At 41.3% G+C, this 27,543-nt stretch overlaps 1 protein-coding gene and 3 long non-coding RNA genes across 16 annotated transcripts in view; 3 read left to right on the top strand and 1 right to left on the bottom strand.

The window, feature by feature from the left end:
* Window positions 1–27,543, top strand: part of LOC111243941 (uncharacterized) — a 156,012-nt gene that overhangs the window by 56,718 nt on the left and 71,751 nt on the right. The window lies entirely within an intron of this gene.
* Window positions 689–5,643, top strand: LOC147759071 (uncharacterized). The gene is made up of 2 exons (XR_015324201.1): window positions 689–1,484; window positions 3,380–5,643. It is a non-coding gene; the product is annotated as an uncharacterized LOC147759071 (long non-coding RNA).
* The window catches only part of LOC147759069 (uncharacterized), a 16,314-nt gene continuing 1,083 nt past the window's right edge, over window positions 12,313–27,543 (top strand). Inside the window, exons 1-2 of one of the 2 annotated variants that reach the window (XR_015324355.1) lie at window positions 12,313–15,413; window positions 15,685–16,227. This is a non-coding gene — a long non-coding RNA (uncharacterized LOC147759069). Of the gene's footprint in view, window positions 16,228–27,543 lie in introns of both variants that reach the window. The other variant, XR_015324324.1, reaches the window with a different exon arrangement.
* Window positions 18,073–24,276, bottom strand: LOC147759070 (uncharacterized). 3 transcript variants are annotated; one of them, XR_015324284.1, is made up of 2 exons: window positions 23,712–24,276; window positions 18,073–23,144 (listed from the first exon to the last, which is right to left on the bottom strand). It is a non-coding gene; the product is annotated as an uncharacterized LOC147759070 (long non-coding RNA). The 3 variants fall into 3 exon arrangements; XR_015324289.1 differs by having other exon boundaries at window positions 23,886–24,276; XR_015324233.1 differs by having other exon boundaries at window positions 23,890–24,276.

Here is a 27,543-nt window from a genome sequence, read left to right as displayed (position 1 = left end):
CACATTAGACTAATTATGAAATTTTTTCCACTCGTAGAGATTCATCGACTTGTGGACGCTATATTTAGAAAATGGATGGTGGAAAATTTCTTGTATTTTTGGGCTTGCCTGCGCCACGACGCTGGGAGCTTACATCGGTATAAACTAAAGCACGAATGTCCGTGAATTGTTTCTTTAGAAAGTACCTTTCAAATGAAAATTTTTACTAGCGGCGACATATTGCCGCATCTTGCAATGTGTCAACAATTTAATTACCCAACATGACACATTTATACCATGGCAGATGATACAGTTTTATTAACTTAAGTGCTTATTTACGAGAAATATACAAGTAGCCTTGTGTTCTACGCATACACGATTGTGGTTTCTCTCATTTTGTGAGTTTTATTTTTAAATTTGGATTTTTAAAGTTTGCTTTTTTACCCATGAGTAGGCGGCTTTGTTCCCGTAGTAAAATCATTACAGGGTGAGGATCGCTGGGCGGCGCCTGTCGCTCTGAAGCTCATCAACGAGGGTGCGGCCTAAACGCACGAGGGGTTCTGACCGGCCGCTGTCGTTGTCAACTGTCAAGAAAAGCGCATTTGCTTTTACTGCTACTGTGGCGGCCACTGTAATATTAGTTTCATCGTACTGAATCTGTGTTGGAAGACAAGAAGATCAGAGTCGATACGGTACGGTACGATACGATACGGTCTTTTGTAGTGTTAGGCCAGTGCTGCCCATTTTGCATACATCGTAGTATATCGCAACGGTACATACTAGGACAAACGCTTCGCCTATGGCATTCTATTTCATTGTTTTCTATGCGCTTATTTTTCCACTGGATCGGTGCAGACACAATTATTTTTCTTTCTTCTGTACCTATTTTTCCTCCTCAGTGTCTCGTTCTTTAATTCTATCATAGTCACAATCTAAATCCTTTCTTTTAACACAAAATCTCATCCGTCGAATTATGAGAATCAACCACAAAAAACTCGGACGGCGCCTTTCGTGTTTGACGTCTTGGTGCTGTTCGTGGTTGATAATCACGATGACGCGTTTTGGCGGTGCGACAGCTGCGGTAGCAGCAGCAGCATACGGGAGTGTGGAGCTTGGACCCTAGCCTAAAACTTGGCCGCTAATCTATCCCTCCAAAGCCGCTATTTTTTTGGTTCATTTTTCAAACAAAAACAGCAGCATCGGCATTAACGAGCGTTCTCACAATAGATCTTGCTGCCTGTTGTTGAGTTTTCCATCGTTTTATTTGTTATTAGTGTTGACGTCAAAACTGTGCAAACGCCGACGCCATGACCGGTACTGGGCGCGTGGCTCTACGCCGTCCGTGCAGATTCTACAAGCACCTGCAGCAGCAGTAGCAGCATCGCTGTTGAAGTGAACGACGGTGGGTAGTAATTAGATGACGGCAACGAAACCAATTACAATTGGATCGGCCACGAATGTAAACGGGTCCGAAATAGATTGAAGTCATGCATCGCTCCGTTCGGGTAAGCGGCGTTCGATTTCGACAGAAATTGTATCGGTTGTCCTATGTGCTTGCTTGTGGTTTCTCTAGAACGTAGAGAAAAGCCTGTATCGCGTCTATGTATGACTTCCGAGAGGTGGATGAGCCGCGATGCATGACGTGTAGTATGCCATATATATATATATATATAGACAAATAAACCTTTGCGTGAAAAATATGCCGTCCTAGAAAATAAGGAGCACCCATGACAAGCAATACTAGGCTGCGGGATAGTGATTTATATAAAGTACTTTATCTTGTTCATCTAGCGTGGGGCCATGGTAGCCGTGAATAGACACTGCGGTCGCTTCTCTATCGGCATACGGATGTGGGAGTGAACGCAATAGAAAAAGCATTCGTGTGTGGTGCCATTTATTGATTAAGTCATTCATCGATGTTTGTCCGTCTAGCCGACTCTTTCATTTTTGACCACGATGGCTAACTACTGAAGTTTTGAGGTCATCATATTGTTGAAATACATGAACGAATGGTGATCAACTGCTCCTTCTTTCAAATTTACCATCACAGGGTGCGCGAAAAGTACGAACATGGGAGCTAGCAGATGTTCATATAAAGTTGTATCTCAACATATCTAAATAAATGTATCAGTCGTGCGTCACTTTGTTGTGAGACTCATAGATGAGAAGGTTGAACAAACGTTTACGTGTTTGATGATTTCCTTTTAATAATTTTAAAAAACCTGAAAAAGGTTCTGTCATCACTGGACAGTCACACGAGGTAAAACGCTTTTCGGTGTATTGCTTCAGTTTGTTCGACTTGTTCCCATTTATATCTGACATTGTACGTATGCTTATTAATATCTAAGACTTGTTGTCTAGTATAATATTGAATAATCTGAACAAATATCGATTGTCGCATAAAATTGGATGCATTTCATCCCAGCGTCGAAGGTTTAATAATAAACAGCGTCGAAGAAATAATAAATTTGCTAAATAAAAATGAAATGAGTCATTCAGGCTAAAAAAATAACAGCATTTGCTCGTAAGGTTCGATCCATTCACCGCCGCAACTGCGATACATAAAATCAGTATCATCATTCAATGCGTACCATATATTCAATCGTTCTCATGCGTATAATTATAGATGCGTATAATAGACGTATAATTATAGATATATATATATATATATATAATTATTGTACTTTTGATAACTGTTATATTTTTACTAGCAGCAACCAACAGTGAAGCTGCGTCACTCAGTTAAATTCAATTGAACGATTGCATAATCTATTGCCGTCGCTGATATCTCGTTTTATAGCAGTCAACGAATTTCCTAATCGACTTCCATAGCGTCATCAAGATCAGGATGAGGATAGGGTCAGCTTGTATTGCCGTTCTGGTTCTTTGGATTTTTTTTTGAGTTAAATCGTTAGCAAATAAGTTGGGTACTTTTAAGTTGTCGCTCTGTTCTACAGTTTGTTATCATACAGATGCCTGCTGATGTCGTACATATCTACGACGGTGTAACTATCTCCCTCTCGTATCAGTACTATATATATATATATATATATATATATGTATATACAGTAGAACGGAGTGTACGCTAAGTGAATAATGGCCCAATGACGTGTTGGGTGCATTTTTAGCTTGGAAATTTACGAAATCAAATTCTCATCTTTCTACACCAATATGAATTGTATTAAAATGGAATAATCGCGCTATCCACTGACCATAGCAGGGACTGTACTTCTTCCTCAAAGGGACGGCGACTGTTACGACGAACGTAAGAAATTTCACCTATGAAAATATTTTCATAACGCTCTTCTAAACGGAATCTTTGTTCGAAATGAAGATAATTGAAGTTACAGGTGTGAGAATGAGGATCTGCTTAACCATTATTTGTTGATTGTATTACAAGGCATTCTCTTCCGTGAGGAAAGCGACTTGGACGGTATCTCCGACGTCATTTGCGGGAACGAGCAAAAGCAACGAATGGACCTATTCATATACTCGGATACTGAGAGTACTGCCGCAAAGCCTTGGTGTCTTCACGGCTGACAGTTTCAGCTGGCTGAATGACAGTTTGACCGTGATCGACCATTTCTATAAAGAAATCAAGCGAGTGCTCTATGGAAAATTCCTGTGCCACACTACAATAGCAAATATACCTAACATTTTGACATATTTCAACGTAACGAGAAGCTGGCCAAGGAAACGTAAGGGGACTTCGACCTTACGTTGGCAGTCACCCGATTTCCTTCCACGCGTCCACTCACACTCCTGTTTTACTTGGGCTGCGGCCTTCGAAGCTTACCAGGATGCCCTTATACGCTATCTCGTTTATATTGACTGAGATAAATTCGGCAGAAATAGACTGGGCCCGAAAAGCAGGTTTTGTAATCTATTTTCTCCTGTAATAATTATCGAGGGACCCTCCACATTTGCCATTTCCGTCTGATGCGGATTACTGTTTCGGGTACGGATGGTTTCCACGTTACGCATCACCTTGTTCCTACTTATGATATCAGACTATGCGCTGTGAAAAAAACCAATCCCAAATGATGCGTTTAGCAATCATGTTAGGTTCCAAAGAACTAACGACATATTTATAACTAACGGCACACTATAAGCGTAGTGAATTAATTTTTAATGTAGACTCAACTCCGTTTGTATTACACTCTGCCCGACACGAATTCCATCAGTTCGAGCAGCGCAAAGGCCTTGGCCAAAAAGAGCTGCGATCTGATTAAGTTTTATACGATAGTTAATGTTATCCTCCGATTTGAAGTTCGTAGCTGGTGCGGTCTTGTCATGAGGTGGTGCGAAAAATGACTGTTCGTTAATTGGAACGTCGCGTCTGTACATAAAAGCTTATCGGTATATTAGTTCAACTGAACTTTTGAAGTCATCAATCACCATTTATGTCTTATTATGAAACGCACATATATACCAACGATAATTAAAGTCATAAATGTAAACACAGCGTATATATCACTCTGTGCGCATATATATATGCATCTAGGGTCCCGACGTACAGCATTATAGCCATATAGACCACAACGATGTGGCACGCGCTTCGCCATTCTGAATTATCGAACAGCGATGCGTTTGGCCTATGGCTGATCTTTCGTTCTACGTTGATTATATTGATTGTTATCCGGTGAACGGCAGGACAATCAATTAAATTCGGTTAAATAGGAGACGATTGACTAGAGTGAGTGGAGAAAAGGACGACTGGATGGTTTTACTAGTCCCTGATGCAATGTCGATTTTAGCGTTCTAGTGGTAATTGGGTACTGATAATGGCAATAAACAATGATTTATGAGATATCCAAAGGATGCGCTTGCCAGGACCAGCTGAACCTGTCGATTCTTTGATCGACATTTGTCGCGGGTTGATCATTGAAACACTGTTCACATGTACAAAGTCATAAAAAATCCTAGTTTATAGAACAAACGGCATTTAATCGCTAAACAACAGTACACGTATCTAGCAATGATCATTTCTAGCAAATAGTACTTATTGAGAATCATGCTTGGCTGATAAATCCTTCATCATAATACCGTGCCTGTTGCTTCTGCCACTTCACTCGATGCTAGCCAGGTCACTGAGACGAGGGAGTATTTTGTTTAAATTTAAATCGGTAATTATTATATATTATTTAAGACATGACGTAACCGTTGTACGAAGACGACACAATATATTAGTAATAGTAACGCATAGCAATGTGGATAATGAAATGGTTGATAATTTAAGCTGCCTGCTGCTTCTTCTAGTCTACGTTACCTAGAATCCTATTGACCCCGTAGAGGGAGGCGCGACGGTTGCAGCAACAGTCTTCAACGCATTGTCACAACAAAAAAATTCAACATATGTTGACCAATCAATATACATACACTGAGAGTAACGTGTCTAGAGGAGAAGCTTTTCGAGACCCAATTCCACGAGCGAATTAGAAGCCAGTCGACGAACTACGAGTTCGTTTAGAACAAGGCAAGAGCACAAAAGCACAACAGATTCGAATAAAATATGATTTATCTACTGGGTGCATCGGCAATCCGAAATTAATGTATAATAGACTACCTTAGTAAATCCCGTTTCACACAATTATATATATAAAAACAGGTTCAAAATATATGCTGCTGTATATATATATATATATGTACACGTCGGAATATATATCTCTAATGAGTTTTTATTTAAATAAAAATAGATTTTTCGGCAAAATATCTTCGATCTGCTCAAAGTGTCCTTCTCGACGCTTGTCTTTATTCGGTATGACTAGCGTCGTTCGCCGCAATCGCATATCTAATTTAGGACCTAAGGCACTCCCTGGTCATTTTCAAAGTACTCCGTCCTTCATTTCGCCAATAGCTGTTAAAGCTGATCAAAATGATGCGTGAAATTGGCATTGGCAATTGATATCGTGCCCACCAAAACGGCTGGTAATCTTTAAATAAAAAGTTCAGGTGTATCAGAAATGGCTTTTTAGGCAATCTTTTCTAATTAACTTGTAAGCTAGCTTTGTAAGCTTGAAGTCAGTCGAGGATTTTATGATTTGTCGCACGAAATTCTTTCTTCTTTCGAAGCCACGCTAAAGCTGGCAATAACATAGACTACTGATTTCAGACAAAAACAGGTTTATAGTCTCGGCGAGGTTTCGTCCTGCGTGAACATATTATATAATGGCTAATCTACGCTTAAATTCCGAAATATATATAATGGATTGGTTGTTCTGTCCTAAAAGGACCTGATCTATTACGAATCGTCCTGGCAGGACTATTCCAGTGGTGACCTGCTTGCCTATCAAGCGAAAGTGTACGTACAAGATGATTTGAAGCCGATTCCCGGAAGAGAAACCCTTTAAAGAAAGGGCGATATATGTAGTAATTCTTTTGCGTCCTCAGTCCTTCCAGATTCTTCGCATTGAGTTCTCTGCTTTGTTAGTTTCCTGAAGCAGTCCTACACAGGCTTGTTATTGAAGAAATGGTTTAGAGTCGGCTGTGAGTGAAGTTTTTTTGGTACCTACTTGTAGGAAACCTCCAATATCTTCACTTTGCGTAGCTTATACATAGATGCATGCGACCTTAAACTAGTACAAAGCCAGTCGAGATTTTTTTGAGCTCGTTTTTTTTTATATTTACCTCGTATGAAAAAATCACAAGTAATTCAATACACTGCAAGTCGCCCTGAGCGTAACTTAATCTAGTTTTACAAACCCAAGTTACTTACTTATTGTGTACAGTATCTTTGACAAACAAATCAAATACGGTAAATCGTGATCGATAACAAATGGCAGCTTTATATTTTTATTCTTTCTTTCCTGTTTTATCAATGGGCAGGGTTAAAAATATAGTTAATCATCTATAATTAATGCGTCATTAAACTAGCATAGCTAGTGCTACTGACTGGGGCTGTTGCAAGTACAGGAAAATGATCATGCCGCTGAAGACAAGATGCATATTCAATACTCTTTGTCAGATACTGATCAGAAATATGCGTGCATGCATAGTTTCACTTACTCACGTCCTTTCTAGCATATTTTAGCCTTATCTCGTCGATTGAAATCCTTTCTTTGTTTCCAGCGGTGTATTGTCACCCGTTTTTCATAGTCAGTATCAGAAGAACCGTTTTCGGTTGCTAACGCCGACATTACTGCCCCGTGTTACTGTCTCTCGTCAGGTAGCTTGTCTTGATGGACCGGCTGAATAGTTATCCGGTTTGGTTCAATGATAGAAAGCCGACTGCTTTCTGTTCGACGTTTCATTTGTTTTTGATCGGTGCTGGTGTTGCAAGCTGTAATCGCAGCACTAGTTCAGGTCGTGACCTTCATTTAGTGGACCTTTCTTCTTATAACTATCGTCGTAGTTCATTGAGAACGAAAGAAAAAAAAGGATGCATGAAGGCTACGGAGTCGGCGGGATAAACAGGACTGACAAGCTTGGACTTCGGGAAGGGTGAAAAATTGACTTCTGGCCAATGGTTTGGACGCGTTTGAACGCCAAAAGCAACGCTGAATAATGCTTATCAATGAACGCGGTTGGCAGCGTTTACTTGAGCCGGACGGCTCAAGCGTAAAGACAACAAGTTCGAGCTGCTGCTGATCACGACGCTGACGAACTTGAAAGCTCGTGAAATTTGCACTCTCATCAGCTTTCCCATGTCAACTTTACACTCTTCATTTTATCGTTCTTTGCATTGTTATCCCTGTTTTACTTGGTCCCATTGTTCTTTTTAGCGAAGTATGTTTTCGCCGAGGTCTACAGTAGCTGTCATCATAATCATCATTCGTATCATCAGCGTCATCTATACATCTACGTATACAGTAAAAACATATACGTAACGACAAAGTTATAATATAAGGGCCGATCATTGTCAAACGCCGCTGTTAACACTATAGCTTCTTTGTCGTACTCATCCTGAGACAATGAGACACTCATCTCAGCTGCCTCTGTCACCACCTCGAAAGTCTTCATAATAAGAAGGTGATACGCCAAACGTTCATAAACATAATATAATGGTGATATGACTGCGTAAACATACTAGCCCTAGCCCGTCTACCCGACAGAGCTACCAAGTAGAATAATAAATCGATTAGCGGCGGCAAGAACGTTAGCGACGATGTGCTTGTATACATCAATATGGAATAAAGATCAGAGTCATTGCTGATAGAGTATGACTTTTGTGCTTCGTCAATACGGAAATTTGAGCTTCGTGATCTTTTTCATTATGCCTCTGGCGTACAACTTCGATTTCAACCGTTTTTCAATAAATTACGATCAGCCGCGCTGCTGACGGCGGCATCGGTGGACGCAATAATGCTAGTTATAAGGTCAGCGCAACTAGTTTGATAACGACAATTCAGCGATGACGAAGAATTAAAAGATTATGATATGGATAGTAATTCTAGGGTGATGATGTGAACATGAAATTCATCCGCCGATCGCTGTGATTCTTGCCCCTCTGTGTTACAATTAGTTTGCTTTTTTTTTTGCTGCCTCACACGGTACACGTCGCCTCATTTCACCGTTTTAGTTAAGCGTCACACATACGAGCGTTTCTAGCAAGGTGCTGCTAATCACAGAGGCCCTTGCCTATTCCCAAACAGTAATTCGACCCGGTGTTAACTATTACTTTTATAGAAGAAATCAAAGGTTTTACAGGTGACGACGTCACGGCAGGAGCAGGAACACCTGATCGAAGAAAAAAATTTAATCCCGTGTTACACCGCTGCTGTTGTCATCGCTGATCGGAATGCAGGACTGCGCTATTCAAAAACAACAATAACAGCAACAACGTACGTCTGTTTGGAAATGTACAAACTATCCCTCGACCGTTTTTACTTTACTCACTTATTGATTGCTGAGCTAATTAATAGACCATCCATATAGTGGCAGCGTGCATCTGACACAAAGAGAAGAACGACCGTCGGATATGAGTTGGGCAATCTATACTCAATATTCAGTGCCTTCTATTAATGCCCCAGCTGTTGTCTATAGCGGGTTGTTGTTGTCGGCGGGAGCGATGTGGTATAGGTATTGGGAACGTGCAGGAAGGACGCTTACACGAATCGGTTTTTTCTGCAGTTTAGAGAAATATTTAGAATCTAAGTTGTTCACGGCCACCTAAAGGCTTAACATGAGAATTGACGGCTGAATGATGATACTGCATCGTTAACAATCACTGTTTCATCGTCCCATATCAAAAATATCTAGGCAGTCTATTATGTTCCCATAATATACGCAAACTGCCTGAATAAATAGTAGTTCCCAGCTGATCTAAGGCTGGACCATACGTACGCTTAGCCTTCTAATCACAGATGTATTGTATTGCCTACCAACAAAGTCGCACGTTGACCGCCCGTACTGATTATACACTGTTCATATTAAACAGTTATCCCTCATCGTTGTAGGCCTTACGTGTACATATGAAGAAGTAAATAATGCACAGTAATGAGGTCAGTGCGCATACCTGTCTGTCTAAATCATTAACAATCTACTCGTGCACGTTTAATGCCTTCGTAGAGTTATATAAGCCTAAAAGGAAGGAACCGCTTAAATCATGGATGTCATTCATAAGGCCAATGCTGCTTCCCTGAAAGAACAGTTTAACCAATACAAAAAAGTCAAATGAAGGTTATATCGTATTTTTTTTTTTTTTTAAAGCTAGACCCTAAAGTTTTCACGTCAGTCAATTATTTGTTTGTTTTTTCCTCGTTATACTGTACTTTTCTATTTTTTTATTTCTACTTTATAAACGACTTACGAGATGAGTATCGCGCTTTCAACACCACGTACACATATATGTGCAATACGTGTACATCCAGTAGGCCCAAGCAGTTTTATGATATTTCAAGATATAATTATTGTTCGTGCGATATCAAGCCGGTCGATGCCCGGGGTAAGAGCTCCCTTAATCATTATAGAAAGTTCACACAAGATAAAATATACACGTATGTTCCACGTTCGACAGACAATCAATCATCAACCTTTGGTTCTCGTCATGGCTTACCGATCACCAAAACACTTTAGAACGCTGTCACCATTGTAAAAAGATCATAGTATAGCGCGCAGGATAGCGTATTCAAAAGAGGCCTGACCTACAAATTAAGTTAGTGCCCAAAAAGTCAGCTAAGATGGATATTTCGTTTCTCTAATGTGGAGATAGATAGCTTCTAATTTTCTATTCTATTTTATAAGATCGTATACATAGTAGCAATAATAACGATAACATTTTGTTTTCCGAAATCAGAGTCGTTTATGATAACTGAGGTCGGTCGAGCCTGTGCTGCTATAATATTAGCGAATTTGCCTAGTACTCGAAAGCATAATGCGCAGACGTCGTCAAAAACAGGGTTTGTCAAACAACTATATGCAATAGAAAAGTATTCATACTTTTTTCCACCGTCTATCACTGACAGTTAGTGGGTAACTAGTTAATGGCCACCCCGCTTAGGACGGATACACACACTCACAGACGTTTTTGATCCCAGTTGATATTTCTGTCACTCAAAACGATGGGTCGTAGTTTCGGCTTCGGGGTCGTCCATTTTGATCGACACGCCGAATTCACTGTATTGCTCTTTTTTTCATCACTCTATTAAATTATTGACACTATGGATATTTAGACGGAGAGATCGTTAGCATTTGCCAGTCAACTACTTCTATATATATATATATATATATATATATATACTATTTGTATATAAAACAGATGTACGCATATGATATATACATTTCACAAACGTAAATCATAAATGTACGGACCAGAGGGTTCAAAATGTAGCGTGAATGTTTGAGAACTACGTTTTTGCGTACATGAAGTACGTCGTACTGTACATATGTCAATTTCACGCGTCTTTTAGTTCCCGCCATGCATCATTTGATCTCTAGACAGGTTCCAAGGTACACTGACGCGTCAGACGTCAGCCTGGCATGGAGCAGCCACCGCAGGTAAACGCGAGCGTCGTAGAGCGAAAAACGAGTATCATTTTTGCGCGATCACCGACTCAGTAGTCAGCGCATGTTGTCAATTAGGACACGACGCGTCGGGTTGAGAAACGTAGCGTGATGTTGCGTCGCACCCACGTTTACCTTCTACGTTTCATTATTCGACGTAACTTCACTCGCGTTTGTTTATGCCTCTCCGTTCATCTGTGCACAGTGTGAATAGCTAAGTATGGAAGTAGATATTCGTAAGTTACTTCTGTTTTTGTGACGTTTACACGCTCGTTGAGCCGTGTAGTAATACACGACGTTAGTTTGGATTTTCCACTTCATTCTATATTGGCGTCATTTTAAACAGGGAGTACCAGAAAATAGCGAGATTAGATATGTGCAGCAAGATTTCTCTAATCACACACATAGCATTCTTCTAAAGAAAATTTTAATAAAAATTGCTAAGTTAAATCTCGTACCCAAAAAATATGGAAATAAACATCATATGCTGAAACTATTGTCCCGCATCGCTACCTAGGGAATGCTCAACTGTGCCTTTAGAACAGGAAAGATAACACAAAACGCGTACGGATTTGCTAGACGCAAAGATAACCCAGTTTCGGATGCCCTATTTGAAAAATTGATTTATTTCTTAAATGCACCTGGTAGAATGAATACAGGAGAAGGTGTGACTAATACGGCTTGACGTTGTACTAGGATAAGCGTATTTTAAGCATTGGAAAGCTCCTTTATAAAGTAGGAAAGAATCAACTGAATACTTTATGCCGGAGGAGATCATCAAAGAGAAGTATTATGTAGTTCTTTATTTTTGCCGTACCTTTATTTTTAATTTTGCCGTTGCCGTTGTTTACACATAATCATACGCTATATTCCACCCTTGCTTTTTGATCGAAGAAACGAGAAAAAACAACGACGGCTAGATTTATGGGAATCTATATTTGTATAATTTTCTCGATTAAACGCGATACGCCAACGTTTGATTCCGAGGAGTGGCCGAGGTGGGCTTTCGACGAATAGCAATCATTGCTCCCCTACGATACGTCTTCATATACATCAGTGCTATTATGGTCATTTGTGACGGTTCTATGCCAGTACAGATACGTGCACACATCGTCCAACATAATTTACGTACGTATGTAAAACTGGAAGAATTTCTAGAATTAACAAAAAGTGTGGAAGGGAGAGAATGCTGGGATAAAGAAATAGTTCCGTTAAAGGAGCGAAATTTGACGGTAACTAATATTTTATCTGTCGATGATCATAATGAAAATGATATATATATATATATATATATATATATAGAGTCGACAAGTGAAATTTCTGATAAAGCACAGTTCAAAATAACGTCGCATTTAGAAGCAGTCTTCAGTTTCTCGAGGGTATTACTAGGGCAACATTATTACTTCACATAACGTGTGCTTTGTCGGTGGGTATACCATAACAGTAAGCAATGGAGTTCTCAAGTTGATCCTACGTTAAACAGTGTGCTTGCTCTAGCCCTTTCGGTGATTCCATATTTCTATACATTTTTTTCAGTGTACTTAATTTTGTAGAGAAAACGTTCCCTTTCTATGGTAGGCAGATATTCGCTAAGGACTGTATAAGGTCTAAGATATCCGGAATACTGTTCACTGTGAAACTACATTAAATAGTATCAGATGATTGTCTGCTATATAGTAGAGTTTTGTCAGAAACTTAAATAACTATGGTAGCGCTTGTCATAGTTAATCGATGGGAATCGTGTTTTCGGATCGACTGGAGCTACAGATTGAAAATATTAGTTCAGACGCGAACTATGATGAGCGTTGCTTTAAGAAAGCCTGTTTCTGTTAGAATTGTTGCTCAGTCCACCGGCATTTTCAACCCGAACATGCTTCCCTCTTGCGTCATACTTCACGTTTTTTTGGCCATCACCACAACCTAAATAGCGAAATAGTCGTAACACTAATATTGATAAAGACGATAATCGTTTCACTTACCTCTTCTCGTGCTTGCCTCACTCTCTTCGGTTCGGTTAGTTAGGCGACGGTGTGGGGGGAAAAGCTGGGGGCGGTGGGCGAACGGTGGCAGAAATGTTTGACTAGGAGAGAAAAGACCTTTGAAGACGGGCAAACGCCTCAGCTAAGAAGAAATATAGGATAATCACGAACGATGATTCTTGGTAACGGAATACGATATGTAGCTTGTGGTGGTAGCTAGAAATCAAGACAGACGTGCACTTGTAGGGAAATGGGGATAGGGGTGTATGTGCTACATCTTTCCTACGAGAAAGTAAACAAAGTGAACTTTTGTTCATGTCATGCCTGGTAAATTGATTTTGCCTATAAACAGAACCACAACAACTGGCGGCCTCGCCCGTGGTTTGTAATGCTTTGAGCTCCGCCGGCCGGCCATTGGACCGGCCGGCGGGCCGGCCAGCCAGGCCAGGCCAGCTAGCTAGCTAGCTAGCTGACTGTCTGAAACTTAACGCTTGCGACAGCCACTGCGAGGCAATTTAGCGTGCTTGTCTAGAAGCGAAATATTATTGGTATTAGTGGTATTCATAGTGTAGTAGAAATCGTAGCTACGAAACAACTGGCAACAGTTGGGCTATGTATCGCACAAACTGTGTTGAATTGAAGGTACTTCGATGACGAACTTGGCCTTCATGACACTACTTCATCGACATGACACTAAGCAAAGGCATCGAAAGGATAAGGATGATTCGATTTCACAATGGACCTCATCACCATCATCGACGACTCCTACATGATCGCGTTCTTGCTTACGTGAGTGAATCCACGGGCGAATGCGAATCGTTCGAATTGAAATGATGACGCTGTTACAAGTTCGTCTTCGAGTGGTAGTAGTTTACAGAAACTTCGGGATTCGATGAGCTTAAAGACCCCCCGGTCAGAAATACACACGCGCAATCACGTTTGTGTCGTGCATTTTTTGAAAACGTTTTGAGAGTATTTGTTCGTCAAACTGTTGTTATTTGCTTAATCTGATTGGATGTTAAGGAACAAAGCTCAACCTTCTAGGAGCGTATCCCTTCTTTTGTATGTTCTTAGTCAAAATAACAACTGAGTTATTAGGCTGCACACCGCCTCGAAGTGGATGTACGGGCTTACCAGATCGAGAGGCATATCAGGAACAAATTGCCATCTAAGTATAAATAGGTGGTAGTGAATATTTGAAATAGAAAAAGAAAAAATATGCTTTTTTTTTCCTATGAAAAATCCTAGCATCGTTGGCTTTGGTCAGGCTTTGGCCGATTCAGTTCATCTGTGTTTTCGATAAGTGCATAAATAGTCATCGTCTCGCTTTACGGCCATTATCAATTTTATGACGAAAATGGAAAATGTTGAGCTGGTATATATATATATATATATATATATATATATATATACGTGTAGTCGCAATATTCCGCGTGATCTTGTCATGTGACTCACACAATTGCTATCGTTTATGATGACCGTTTAGTGGCGTAGAGTAATAAGTAGGTGCCAGTAAGTCATTATCACGAAAGCTAAACTATACACCGGAGTATAATAGTACATGTGAGGCAGTAGCTTTTCTAATTTAGCTTGAGAGCTTTTTTTGGTCATTTGTTTGTCGGTAGCCGGCAGTAACGGTAGCTCGCTCTGTTCGTCCTACAAAGAAATCTAACTGAAGTGCTCGCGACAGCGGCGTCAGCAAATATTATATCGCGCAGTCGTATGGTGTCATTAGGTAGGCCTTTTAACTTTATGACATTGACAAGTGAAGGGATGAACCACTGCGATCCGTCTTGCTTACGGACATCTTCGTTATCCGCCATAGCACCGCCGACCGGCCTATGTTCAGCGTGTAGCGACAACAACATCATTATTGTCAACAATAACAACCATTATATAAGTCAAGAAGACGGTGAGCAATATAAAGGAGAACGAAAAAATGGAAATGAAAGCGTATAAGTGTAACAACTTAGGCATTACGGCGCGTGATCCCTGAGACCGGTGGTTTTCTACACGCGGGTCAGTCTGAGGTAGTACTGCTACCGCCACTACTGCTGCTACATCATAGTCATCTCGTTTACTTGAATGATTGCCGTACTACGAGCCAAAGAAGCACGAAAAGACGTATGGCAGGTCCGAACTACAGAATGCTTAATAATAAAAACTGTGCGTAACCATGACCGCCGCTGTTAGATATTGCTGCCGGTATATTGTATTGTATTATAGATACTGTCAGGGTTACTGATTGCCGCCGCAGCCGGCACTTCATCTCGTCACTCTACGCTGTCGTTCTGTAGGTCAAATCATAAGCACGTGGGCCATGGAGTATTATTCATCCCATAGAAATTGTAGTCCTGAGTTGTCTTGAAGCATCGCTTTTTCAACCCTATTGAAAGTGTGGAAGTGGAGTGAAATATAGACATAAAGGACTACGGCCTGAAAAGGTTACCGCCAGCTCCCCCCGAATATGACCAAATGAACTTGAACGAAAACGATAACATAACGAAGAACCAGGTAAGACTCGCCCGAGATGCCGACATTGCTGTTCACGGCGTCGTGCGGCGTTATATCTAAAAGAAGATTTCCACAGAGGCTCGCGTCCCTTTCGGCTCATTCTAAATATCGTATTTTTTCTGTAGCCGCTTAGCATCGTCCAAGTTAAGCGTTTGGTACTCCACATTTCCTATGTTTCTTCCCTTCATAGATAGAAGTAAGGGCAAAATTTTAATGCTTAACTTATTGCGTTTTTCGCGTCGGCTGCATCTTGGCGAACGCGGTTGTTTAGCTCACAACGCTAGTCGCGATCGTGGCCATACGACCACGGTTCTTAGCGAAGCAGGAGAAGCAATGCGTGCCGCATGTCGGATGACTGTTCCAATTTTAGTGCATGACTTTTTAGAGAAGTGGATTGGCCGCCTCCTATGCTAGTGGAGTGGTCAGTCAGCAACGGATCGTCGGCTGAACGAATGGCTGACAGCGATAACGGACAAGCAGCAGTGAAAAAAAAACTCAAAGAAACCGGTGGGCGATACCAAAATAATCAACAACATCGTCTTCGCCACACCGTGAGCACGGCAGCCATCGTCACTACCGTTGCCATCAGCAGCAACAGCACCGACGGCGCCTTTCATCTTTTCGTCAGCGCCAACTATTTCCCGCTATAAACAAAAAAAAAAAAAGTAAAAAATAAACGGGCGAGAGAGAGCGAGAAACAACGGCAGCTGCTCGTTTTTGGGTTCGAGTGGCAGAGTCGGCGACTTCGTGCGCCGTCGGAGTCGCGCTTATCTTATTTTTGAGATGCTATTCCCCAGATCTGGAGGAACAGACGGTAAGAGCAGGTAAGGGGAATCGGATGCCCTGTCCGGTATGCGTATATGGGGTGTGTGCATATGTCTGGGCGATTCTGTCGCTGTGTATTGCTTATGTTGTGATCCTTTTGTTACGTGCTGCTGCTGCTGCTACTGCTGCCTGGTCAGCTTTCTTAGACGATATGATTCACTGAAGCCAACGCGGAGCAGGGATCTGTAGTATGAGCAGCCAGTTTACTGATAGAGAGCATTACTGATTGGCCGAAGGGATTTTTCCGCGTAGCATATTCCTTAGAATGCGCACGCACCTTTTCCCGCTTGGATCTAGTTGTATTGTCTCCATTAGCCGAACAGCAAGAGTTACTGGATTTTCCTGTGCAAAAGAAATGGGAGTGCATGCAAGTATTCGCGGCTCAATGCATGGTTCAAGGCGAGGCCAGTCGGCAAAAGAAAGAAGGCCGTAATTTGATGGCGCTGAGAACGCATATATAGACGAACGGCTGAGCCAATCTGGACGTGCAAGACAGTAATTCTGCTGTCCAAACACGGCGGAGGTTCCGGAAAGGCCTGGATTGGATAGCCAGTGCAGAAGTTCATGTATCCACCCAATCGCTGCATTCACCGCATTTGGTAGCGCACAAGATTTTCGAGTTCGTTTATAATGAATCCTGTCCCTCGGTTGATGTTAGGCACACATCTTCAAATTACAGTCGCTGCCACAATCTTCAACGACACTAGAGCCATCCAGACGTTATAACACTTCTATCGCCCTGTTAACTGTGTCCAACAACGCCATTGTGCGTAGTTTTTCCCTGACAATAACGCCGCCATTATTGCTGCTTCTGGCGCAGGTTCTGTTATTATCGGTAGCAATAAATTTTCAGTATAGCTATCTGCGTGTGTTGACGGCGTTGAGCGACGCTCTAGGTCGAATCTGTGCGTTGCAGAGATGTTTGCTTTGTCTAGCTTTCGCTTTTCCTTCTTCCTATTCTCCTCCTCATGTTCTTCCTTTTTCCCTTGCTACGTAAGTTCTTCTGTACGTTTTTCTTCTGTGCGGATGCGATTTATTTTGGCTCATATCTGGGCCCGCTTCACCATCAGCTGCTCTCATTCAGCTATTCATCTTTTACTAACGCTTGATCTTGCTGCTGTTATCATCACGCATCTCGTCGGTGCTACTACTGATTGACCCAATGTAACACGTTAGAAGTTAGCCGGCGGTTTGAATATTAGCTATCTCGCATAAACACCCATTGCCGTAGACTAGTTTCATAGCTTCTGTTAGTTCCTTAGCGTCGAAGTTGAGCTCCTATTTCTGCTAATTTGTCGAACTTGGCCATTCGCTAACGAGCGACTGATCGTCGCCGCCATAGCAATTAGAACGGGAACGGTACAGTAACAGAAAATGAGGTGTTTTTAAAATAACAGCCATAATGGCAGCTGATTATTAGCTGTAGTTACTGTTATTATACCATAGACCGATAAGTTTTTTTAAAGTGTGCCATAATCGGTTTAAGTGAGAACAGTTTCTACCACTGGCATTACGTGATGACCTCGGTAGTCATTCATTATCTCGTACGATCAGATGCGCGGAAAGAGGGGGAGATGGGACAGGAGGGCACGGGATGGAGCGTTAAAGGAAGACGAGATGAAACAATCGTGCTCTATGAAGAGAAGCGCCAAATATAGTAATCCGGTTGACCGCTACAAGATCGTGGTTACTTTCATATAATTCTGTTCGAAACTACGATGGTAACTACAAAACACTACACAAACAGTTCACAATCAATGCTAGTTTTTCGGAAGAATATAGTAGAACAGAAAATAATATAGGTAAGCTGGCTAAACACCAAAACACTCGACAGTCATTGTGAAACGGGATCTGCCACTCGATAAAAATCCGAATCTTTGTTCTTCATTTATTACTACTAGCTACATAATAAATAGTAACAGTGCGTTGGGAAGGTACATGTGCCTATGTTTATTTAGGCCTAATACAATGCCATGTTGTGATAATCCATAAGTTTAACATATTTGTATAGGTATATTCAATCGACCTCTCGTCCTCCACTGCTAGCTGATTTTTTTCGATCCGCAACAGCGCACAAAATTATAACTGACTTTTTTTTTTTCGCCAGGGTGGACGGCGTGCGCGCCATAAGCCGGGCCGTATGTTCTCTTATTGATAAATTCACTTATTTACAAGCGACAAGAAAGAGCTCGATAATAATTATCTTTGTAACAAGTTCCATTTGTGGTGGCAGCTATAATTAGATTAGCTGTTATTCAATGAATAGCATCACAGGTCTTCATTTGAACTGAATATATGGAGAAGATATATGGTAAAAGATTCTCTTTAGGTATATTTCGAATGGCTTCGAGTATATATCTATGTCGAACTAACAAATCCCTCGGACCTTAAAAACGAATGTAGCTATGACACAGGCCGTTCATGCATAAAAATGAAATTGGATGCAACATAAGCTACCACGTGTATTTAAGGTGGAAGGGCCCGGTCATCTGTTCTATACACTGCCGATAAGGCCTAAAGGAGCAATTATAACTAGAGACCTGATGCAGGAAAGTTGTACGATACAACTCCGACTTCCTTATACTTAATATCTGCGAAAAAAACATCGACAGACATTGCTCGTTATAGATTTATGATGTTAAGAGTTTTAGTACTAGCTGAAGTTACTATTATCGTTTTATTACACATTAATAACTAATGCAATTATATATCATAAGTAACAACAGCCGGTTGAATGTGTCCGGCACTGTCCTTTAAAATGTGACCCAGCGCTAGATTTTTGTGGGATTATACCGGAACAATTGTGTTGTTCAACAACAGCAGACGCCGACATTAGCCAACAACAGTTTCGTTGACGCAGTTACTCCTGCATTTGGTTGGAAAAAAAAATTACATTGTTACATTAAAATGGTCCTTGTGCCAACAGTACATCGCGTCGTTACGTATATAAACTTACGAGAATGGTCGTTTGGTTATGTCAGAACCCAGTTATACTTACGTTACGTTTGTGATATTGCAGTAATCATTTGTCGACAAAACTTTACTACCCTCAGTAAAGGAGTTGATTTAATAAGCAACAACGGTTATTGTTAGGGCAGCATGACATAATGTCATTACGGTCGTCGTCGTTGCTTTATGTTACTATTCAAAGCATTCTAGCACCGCACTTTTGCTGGCGTCATTATATACGAGAACATTATATACAATGTAAAGGTCATAATATTCATTATAGTCAGCCGATGTATTTATCTATTACCTTATACAAGCAACGCAGTTACAAATAACAGTAACAATATAAATTAATTACAGAATAGCGCATCACAATATCATTTGTGCGCGAGCTCAATTCGCCAACGAAGGATTTTAATCCTATAGTTGCTATTTCTGCTGTTACTATTCGGTAATGTCCTCCTTTGACAGCGGAAGGAGATCGGCTCGAAGGATGCTAGACGTATCATCCTGTCGTAGATATCCGTCGTTCTGTGCATCCTTCGCGCATCGCGATTGCCATCATCGATCGTTGTCGTCAATATGTCATTAGCGATAAAGTATATTCCTATTCACCTATATGATTTCCTCTATGTATTTAACGGCCGATATTGCCGTTAGGCGTTCACAGCGTGGAACAACATGTATAGAAGGTAAATAAGTTACCCGCTAAGCTGTTGCGGACACCCGCTTGCCCACTGATTGGCTCAATCAGCCACCGTTCTGACTCGACTAATAATAATAACAACAACAACAACAACAACGGTAAAACTAACACCGATCACATTGTCGATGTGTGTGTTTTGTTTATTAGTACTATAGTTAGCGTCACGGAAAGATACAGAAAAAAAAAAAAAAAAAATAGTGACTACATCGCAAAAGTTTATTGTTTCTCAATGGTCTCATGCGTGCTTGGCATGCGGTTACGAAATTTTCTCAAGTGTAGATACGCAGATGAAAAAATCTCGATTTTTGTTAGATGTGACCTTAAGCTGGCATTGCCAATCGTGACTGATCAGGGTGACAATTTAACACCTGGGTACAGATGACTCGTCAACTCTGTACACATTTACTATACGTGAGAAGCTCACAAACAAGGTAGCTACTTGACGGCCCGCTAAAGCCGAAGCTCCTTTAGACGAGCATCTTCTAAATAAAACCTACCGACATTCGACGTGATCATCTCCCTTTTTTTTTACCGCATAAGCTGAAAGTGTGTTATTTTGCAGCATATTGCAAATGACAGCAATGCACTATATTTTAATTCCATGATGATTTCATGTTGGTGTTCAGCCAGAAAATTCTATCTTGTTTGTGCGTCTGCAACTTCTAGCAATTTGATCAGTCAACGAGCACCGTTGCCGCCGTTCTGCCGAGCTCGATCTATACCTCAGTCCGCTCAACCGATATTCTACCGCTTTATTGACGTGCCTATGTTCAGTTATTATTCTCATATGCAGAAAACGACAGAATAGGCAGCGGTAGTATTCAAACCTCGACTGGTATAGGGCACAGTGGTCTCGTACATGAAGACACGCTGAGATTTTGGTGAAGACAAGCTGCCATTTTGCAATAAGATCACGCCCATTCAGTCGGGTTTTTCGATATGGATGTTGGGAGTTTTGAAAAATCTACTGCGATAAGTAAAAGTGAATGACGGTGGCAGAGGCTCCTGCTGGCTGCTTGTGGGCCGGTATTGTTGTTCGATTCGCGTCGTGAACTCACGTTCGTTGCCGAACGGAAGTAAGGCCCTGTCCTGTGTCTATGACCAACCGTATACGTTTCACGAAATAGTCAACACAAACACGTATCTTATCGAAGAAACAGTGCTTCCAGTTCAGAGGACAGAGGAAATGCTACTTCTGTAAAATCTTCCTTGTGGATCCATTGGTGTTAGCGGCCACAAGGCGAAGTGACATAGCTATTGCTCTGAAAAGACGTTTCGCTTGATACAACGCTTGAGTATCCGGCATTTATAACGGATAAATTGTATGATGACGAGATAATTTTCGTTTAATTCTCAGAAATCGAAAAACTCTGAATCAGTATTTCGATGCTAGCTCGCTTAGCTTCCGTTCTAACTAATACTTATCGTTCTAGTCGAGTTAATTAAGGCATTCAGCCTGTATATATTTACGTGTTGCGAAATCCCATCGATCATCGTTGTTTTCAATCGTTCTATATATACGTATATGTCCCAAAACATCACTGATGTTCGTTTAGCTAATACAGCCTAAAAGAATTGTTCGCGAGCTGACCTGAACGAAACTATCGTTTCCCGCAGACGTAGCCTATGATGAATTTTTCTGAATTCTCTACCTGCTAGTGTTTCGTTTGCTCCGTCAAGCAGCAAGGTTATCGCTTTCGTAACTTAGGCTCCCTTATCTGGCCTTCTGGCGGGCAATCGGATCAATGTTGCTCTAACGAAATATATGTTACACAAGACAACTCTATCTAGCTTCTCTCATTGAGACCATGAGAGACGATAAATTTTGCGATACCCTACACGCTAATCGGAAACCAACCGAATTCAATGTCATTGTATGTACGTTAGTATCGTTTGAGTGGCTTCTACTGGCTACGCGATGGCGTACAAAGAGCAGAGACAACTCTGTATCAAGTTAGAAGACGTTTGCCGACTGTATGCATTATCCATAGTCACAGACTGGTCTACTCAATGTCTGCCCTTGGGGCAATTTGGCATGAACGGCGACGTTGGTGATGATAGTGACGTTGAAGATTACGACAACGATTTTGCCACACCACATTGACTTATGTCCTATGTGAGATGACTGTTCCCGCAGAATTGCTTAATATTAATCAAATGCCGTACGATCAGATTTTAGCCCCGCTTTTTACCGCCTACACTCGTGTGAAATGGATGATTCATTGAATAACCCCTTCTATTGACAACATTTTTTGTCAAGAGTTATCAGGACAGACATAATAATATCACTGCATACCGCGTTGCATCTGAACGTGGCCGCGACTTTTACCATAAAGATAAACGCATATTGGTAAAAGATACGCACACGGGACGTCGCCAGTTAAAATGGCAACGTTCGATTCCAATTGGGCATTGCTTGAATTGTAAAATATCCATATTTGCCAAAACGTTTTCAAACGGAGCTTTTATTTTAGATAATAAAATGAGTGCAGTGGTCAAATAGCGCTAGATGTTTAGTTAATTATTCTGCCATTTACCGCATCATGGTTATATGGCGTCGTGGCATTGTTGTCCAGCGCAGGCTCTGTGTGGGGGTAAGCGATTTTTTTTAAGCTTTGCATAACAAGTACTGGATGTATCTTCATGGAAATGAACCAATGGACGCTCAGCTTGCGCACGAGCTTTCGCGGCGACAGCGATAGCCAGTAGCGATTTGTATGCGTGGGTCTGTGCGGCATTGAGTGTGCGTGCGTGCGTGCGTGCGTGTGAACAACTCTACTTGCGCGACGCCACGGACCTGCAATGTTCCCATAGCGATGGCTGGATGGATGGATGGATTGATTGATAAATGGACGGATGGTCATAGGGTCGGTGCCGCAATCAACGTCTACCGGTTTCTGCGTTCGCGTCCACTCCGTGCGTTTCGTCTTCGGCGTAAACTTAGCTCGCAGTCCGTCCGGCGCGTACTTGTGTTGCATAGGCGTACCACAAGAAACGTGTTTGTAACCGCCGTTGCCAGTACCACCATAGAGGCCATCATTATGACAGCTGCTCTCACCTGCCTCAAGCGAGCGGGGCTACGTCGGCCTGCGGTTGCCGATCTGTTCCTGCGGTGGCAGCTTATATTGCTCCATTTACTATTAGTCCTGTGAGACTCTGATAATCAAGTGGAACGTAAGACGCCGGTCTGCTAGATATGTCTGTGACCGGCCATTATAGTTGTTGCACCGTCCACCCTTTGCAGGCGATGACTGCAAAGCAGATTAACGTTATCAGGAAGGGTTGTTGTTATTGTTACTATAAGTAGGATCACCATTGCTAGTATCGTTATTAGAACTGATATTTGCATAATAATACACCCGACTAAAATGAAGCTATGGCGAGAGGGGTGAACGCGAAGTGAGAGAACACTGTGTACTGAGCAAGAAATCGTGTTTTACCCAAAGCGTAGGGTGCAGATACACACGGCCATGTTCATCCTATGTTTTTCTTATAGGCAGTAATAACTATATCTCTCTCGAAAAAGGGGAGCCATCTATATGTTACGTACAATTCGTGAACCTCTTTTTTAGAGCGTTTCGTTCCAGTCATACGTTTTGGAGCTTGTTATCTCAAGCGGTATACACTTGTCTGGGTCCCAGGTAATCTGCAGTCAGAAATCTTTGAAACGTCTGCTTTGCCATCATTACGTTGGATATTTGCTTAACGTGAAAACAACGTTCAAATGAGGAATGGTTTGGATAAATGGTGATGAAGTAGGTGACAATTTTCCAGAGCAACGCTGCTGTAGATGTATGTTGCTATGAGAGCCGTCTTACCTTTCTTGCTAGCTATCGTACTGGTGCGTGTCCACTACTTTGTGATTTTATGGCACTTTGTCACCTTATGTACACAAGTGTGAGATACGTGAACAGCGCCACGTGAAAGCCACGGCGCTCCAATAGGCTGCACGAGCATGTTGATGATTTTGCAGGCTTAACTATTTTACTTACTTACAAATTATAGTCAGTCTCGTGCTTCTAGATAGTTATCGCTGGCACAATTGTTATGGCTGTCCACGTGCTAGGTTCATGCGCGCCGTAGCAGCACATACGTTTGTCACAGTAGCTTTACAACTGTCAGTAAGTTTGAAAAATTTCATTTACATTTGCTATTGTAGTTCTGCTTCTGTTCGCAGTCGCCCATCTGTTGTTCGTTCAAGTAACGATTCATACGCCGATAATTGGTGAAACTGTTGTGACGTTTGACGTCGACAGCGACGCCCAGCGGCGATCATCGTCTACCTATTCTAATTTGGCGCCTTTTTTTTTTCGTCCATGTTGCTCGCTAGTTGTTGTGTTTCGTTCATTTGTCGCGAAGGTCGTCATGATGATAATCGCCTAAAACAGATGAATCCCGCCCGTTTGCTTTCTTTCGCATTTATCACTTCTATTCGTCAGGGTTGACGAGAAGGCGTTTGCCTTTTTTTGTTCGGTACCCATGGCGCCACGGCGATTATCTGGTCTGCGTCGTATTGCGCTGTGCTGCCACTTCTCAGGGAAGCTACTGTGAAATGACGTTTTTCCTTGTACGGGCCACTTGCTCTTCCCGTTAACGAAACTTCCTGATTCGTTGTGGTTAAGGGCACTATATGCGAGTTGAGGAGTATGGCTGCCGTTCAGCGAACAACAATTTATTACTACTGGTCAAAGCATTGGCTAAGGGATTATTCTTATAATTATATGCAATAATTCAAACTACGATTTAGGTACGACATGAAGAGATTGTGCCATCCCGTTGAATGTCAGAAGCTAACTCTTGTCACATTCGTCTTTATTCCGATCCTAGCAGTAATAATGGCAGGCCGCTATTGTTTAGGCAGATCTGTATACACATAAATAATATAATCATATGATAATTTGAATAAGCCTTTATGTTACAACATTATGAAGGCTCTACAGCGATCCCAATTGTTGCGGTGTAACCCAATTGTTGTCCATTTCTTTTTTGTCTTGGAATTTAATAAGGCCCGCTTGGCGCTACGAGCGTCGTCGTTGGAGCTCGGGACGACAATACAACAGTAATCTTTTTCGTTTTCATAATCAGATGTTGGATCAGTGCAGTGGTAAAAATCAATTACGTAATGTAAATGATAATATTCGATGGCAGAGATTAAATTGAGCAAACGCATTATAAATAACCACTTTATCAGGTTCAGCATTTTTAACGGAGTAATTATGACAAAAAGACTCGTTCGAAATATTGACTGCCAGAAGAGAGCTGTGTTTGTGGCATCTATGTTAGCGTTTCGGTACGCGCACGTTTGCTAACAATATTGGCTTCGCACGCGCAGGACCGAATCGACGAGCGGGTCCGACGTGCGTGATGAACCACGTTCATTATGGAGATGCGGCTTATCTAGAGTACAGCACAATTTCATCCGAAATCTGAACGTTTCCCAATTTCGAAACGACATCGCTCGTGCAACAATCTTCGTGTTGTTACTCATTGTTGCTATTACAGGCCGTCATCAGACGAGACCAGCTCCGGTACTGGCATCAATTTTGTTATCATGCGTTCATATATTGAGTTATGCCTTTCTTTTACTACTTCTTTACGTATATACTTCCGCATAGCCCGAATCAACGCTCTTATGTTTCCTTCTTCTGCGGCAAACGAAGAACGATTGAACTGCGCGATCGGATCTTGCCTTTTGATGATTTTGCTACTGTACTCCTTTTCTGTCGTTTTATCAGGCCGATTTTTTCATCGGAGCGATCAGAGTTCACGGGGTTTATTCTTGAGTACTCGTCCGTCCCTGTGTCTGTTGACTTTCGAGGGGCGATCCAACTTGATGTTGGCAATCGTGACGCGGTAAGGATTTCGCGAGTCGTCGTCTGACCCATATTATTTATACATGCTGTTCCGAAACGGACGTAAATTTTCTATCGCATAACCCTTTCAAGGCCAAACAGTGATCTGACCCATTGTTCAAAACTGAATCTTTTAAACGATATTTATAGCACGAACATTGAGAATACTCTTACACGTATCTTTCAAGTGTATTTTATTTATAATCGTAGAAACACTGTCCCCTAGTTTAGTTTACTCCTTCGTTCGAATGATAACATGGCGGAAGCTCATATAATGGACGCTTTTGCCTACGTTCTTCAAACTACGTGCTGCTGAAGCTAAACGATTCCGGATAACGTTTTTTCGAGATACTTGACGACACTGGAGAACCGAGACACCCGGTAAAGCATCCAAGTTAAACTAAATTAGTAACTCAGCTATATTCATTACGGCAAGCCATTGTAGATGATAACGCGAATTAATTGTCAAATTTCAACTAGTTTCGTCCGGTTTAATGCTTTATGGACCGGCGCAAAATCGCACGTGAGCTTGAAAAGACCAGAATAAAAAAAGCTGTTTACATACGCGAGAAACGGTCCATTTTCGTTATACGTCGAAAAGCTTTTCCCTCTAAGCTGGGTCTACTCAGTTTATACATAAAACGACACAAATATTCTACCTGTTTTCTGAAATCGAGTCATGCATCCTGCCTGATACAAAGCAATCTAAATCTAGTAACGGCCTTAAGTGCACTGATCCGTTCTGAGATCTCCGAAGCCATGAGAATGCCATACGTGTTTTTGGATAGAATGTATTTCTATTTTTTTTTTTATTGGACAAAAAAAAAATTAGATAGGATAACATGAATATGCGCTGAGCGTGCGCCTCGTCTTGAGCCGTCACACTTTGTAATGGCGTCATATCGAATAGGGTCGATGCGGAGCACATGTTAACTATTCCTTATTCAGCCTATCTATCCTATAACAGCCTTGTTCAACACTGCTCAGATACGTGTATAACTCTGCATATAGAGATATCGAGGCTTATCACTGAGACATTATCGGCGCTGTTACCATCAATATAGCTATATAAATATTGACACGATTCAAAATAACGGTTATGTTGCTTAATTAATGTCCGGTAGAGGTCTCCATCGGTTGTCGTGAGTTAACCGTTTTGCTGTAACTAATTGGTGCATATATATATTATTGCGACGGTACAATTCACTATCTGTCGTCGGGTCTAACTGGGGTACCGGTCAACGGTAGCTGCCGTTTATGCGTGCCAATGTGTACGCATGGGTTCCAAATAGTAATCATGTGGGGCCATCTCAATATGCTACAGTTTTTTCACTGAAGACGATTCTTGAACCGTTCGACGATCACCTGCTACGTTCCTAAATTTAAAAAAAAAAAGCTCATTCGTTAAATATTCAAGCCAAAATAAGAACAAAGAAACAAAAATAAACATGAATTTTACTGGTAACCACTTATTATGGCAATGTGTTACTTTTAATTGAGCAATATCCTTTTGAGAAAATTATCTTAGGTCAAGATGCAATAGTATTATCTGAAACGACGTTTTTATTCTTGCAGGGAAATACGACGATAAATCTATTTTATTTACTTCTAAATACTTGTTTTTATAAGTAGGACAGCCAAGTTAAATATGATCGACTACAGATGAAGATTTTACTATATAGGCAAAACATGCTACATTCACTGTATTGTCAAACGTGTTGGCTATAATAATGTTGTTAATTCTTCATGCTTAGTGGGCCAGTTGTGATACCAAAGTTTTAGATAACCTTTATATATA

This window comes from Varroa destructor, unplaced genomic scaffold (genome assembly GCF_002443255.2).
Source record: "Varroa destructor unplaced genomic scaffold, Vdes_3.0 BEIS01000001.1, whole genome shotgun sequence".
NCBI classification, from domain to species: domain Eukaryota; kingdom Metazoa; phylum Arthropoda; class Arachnida; order Mesostigmata; family Varroidae; genus Varroa; species Varroa destructor.
Note: the sequence above shows the minus strand (reverse complement) of the source record. Positions and strands in the feature narration are given on the sequence as shown.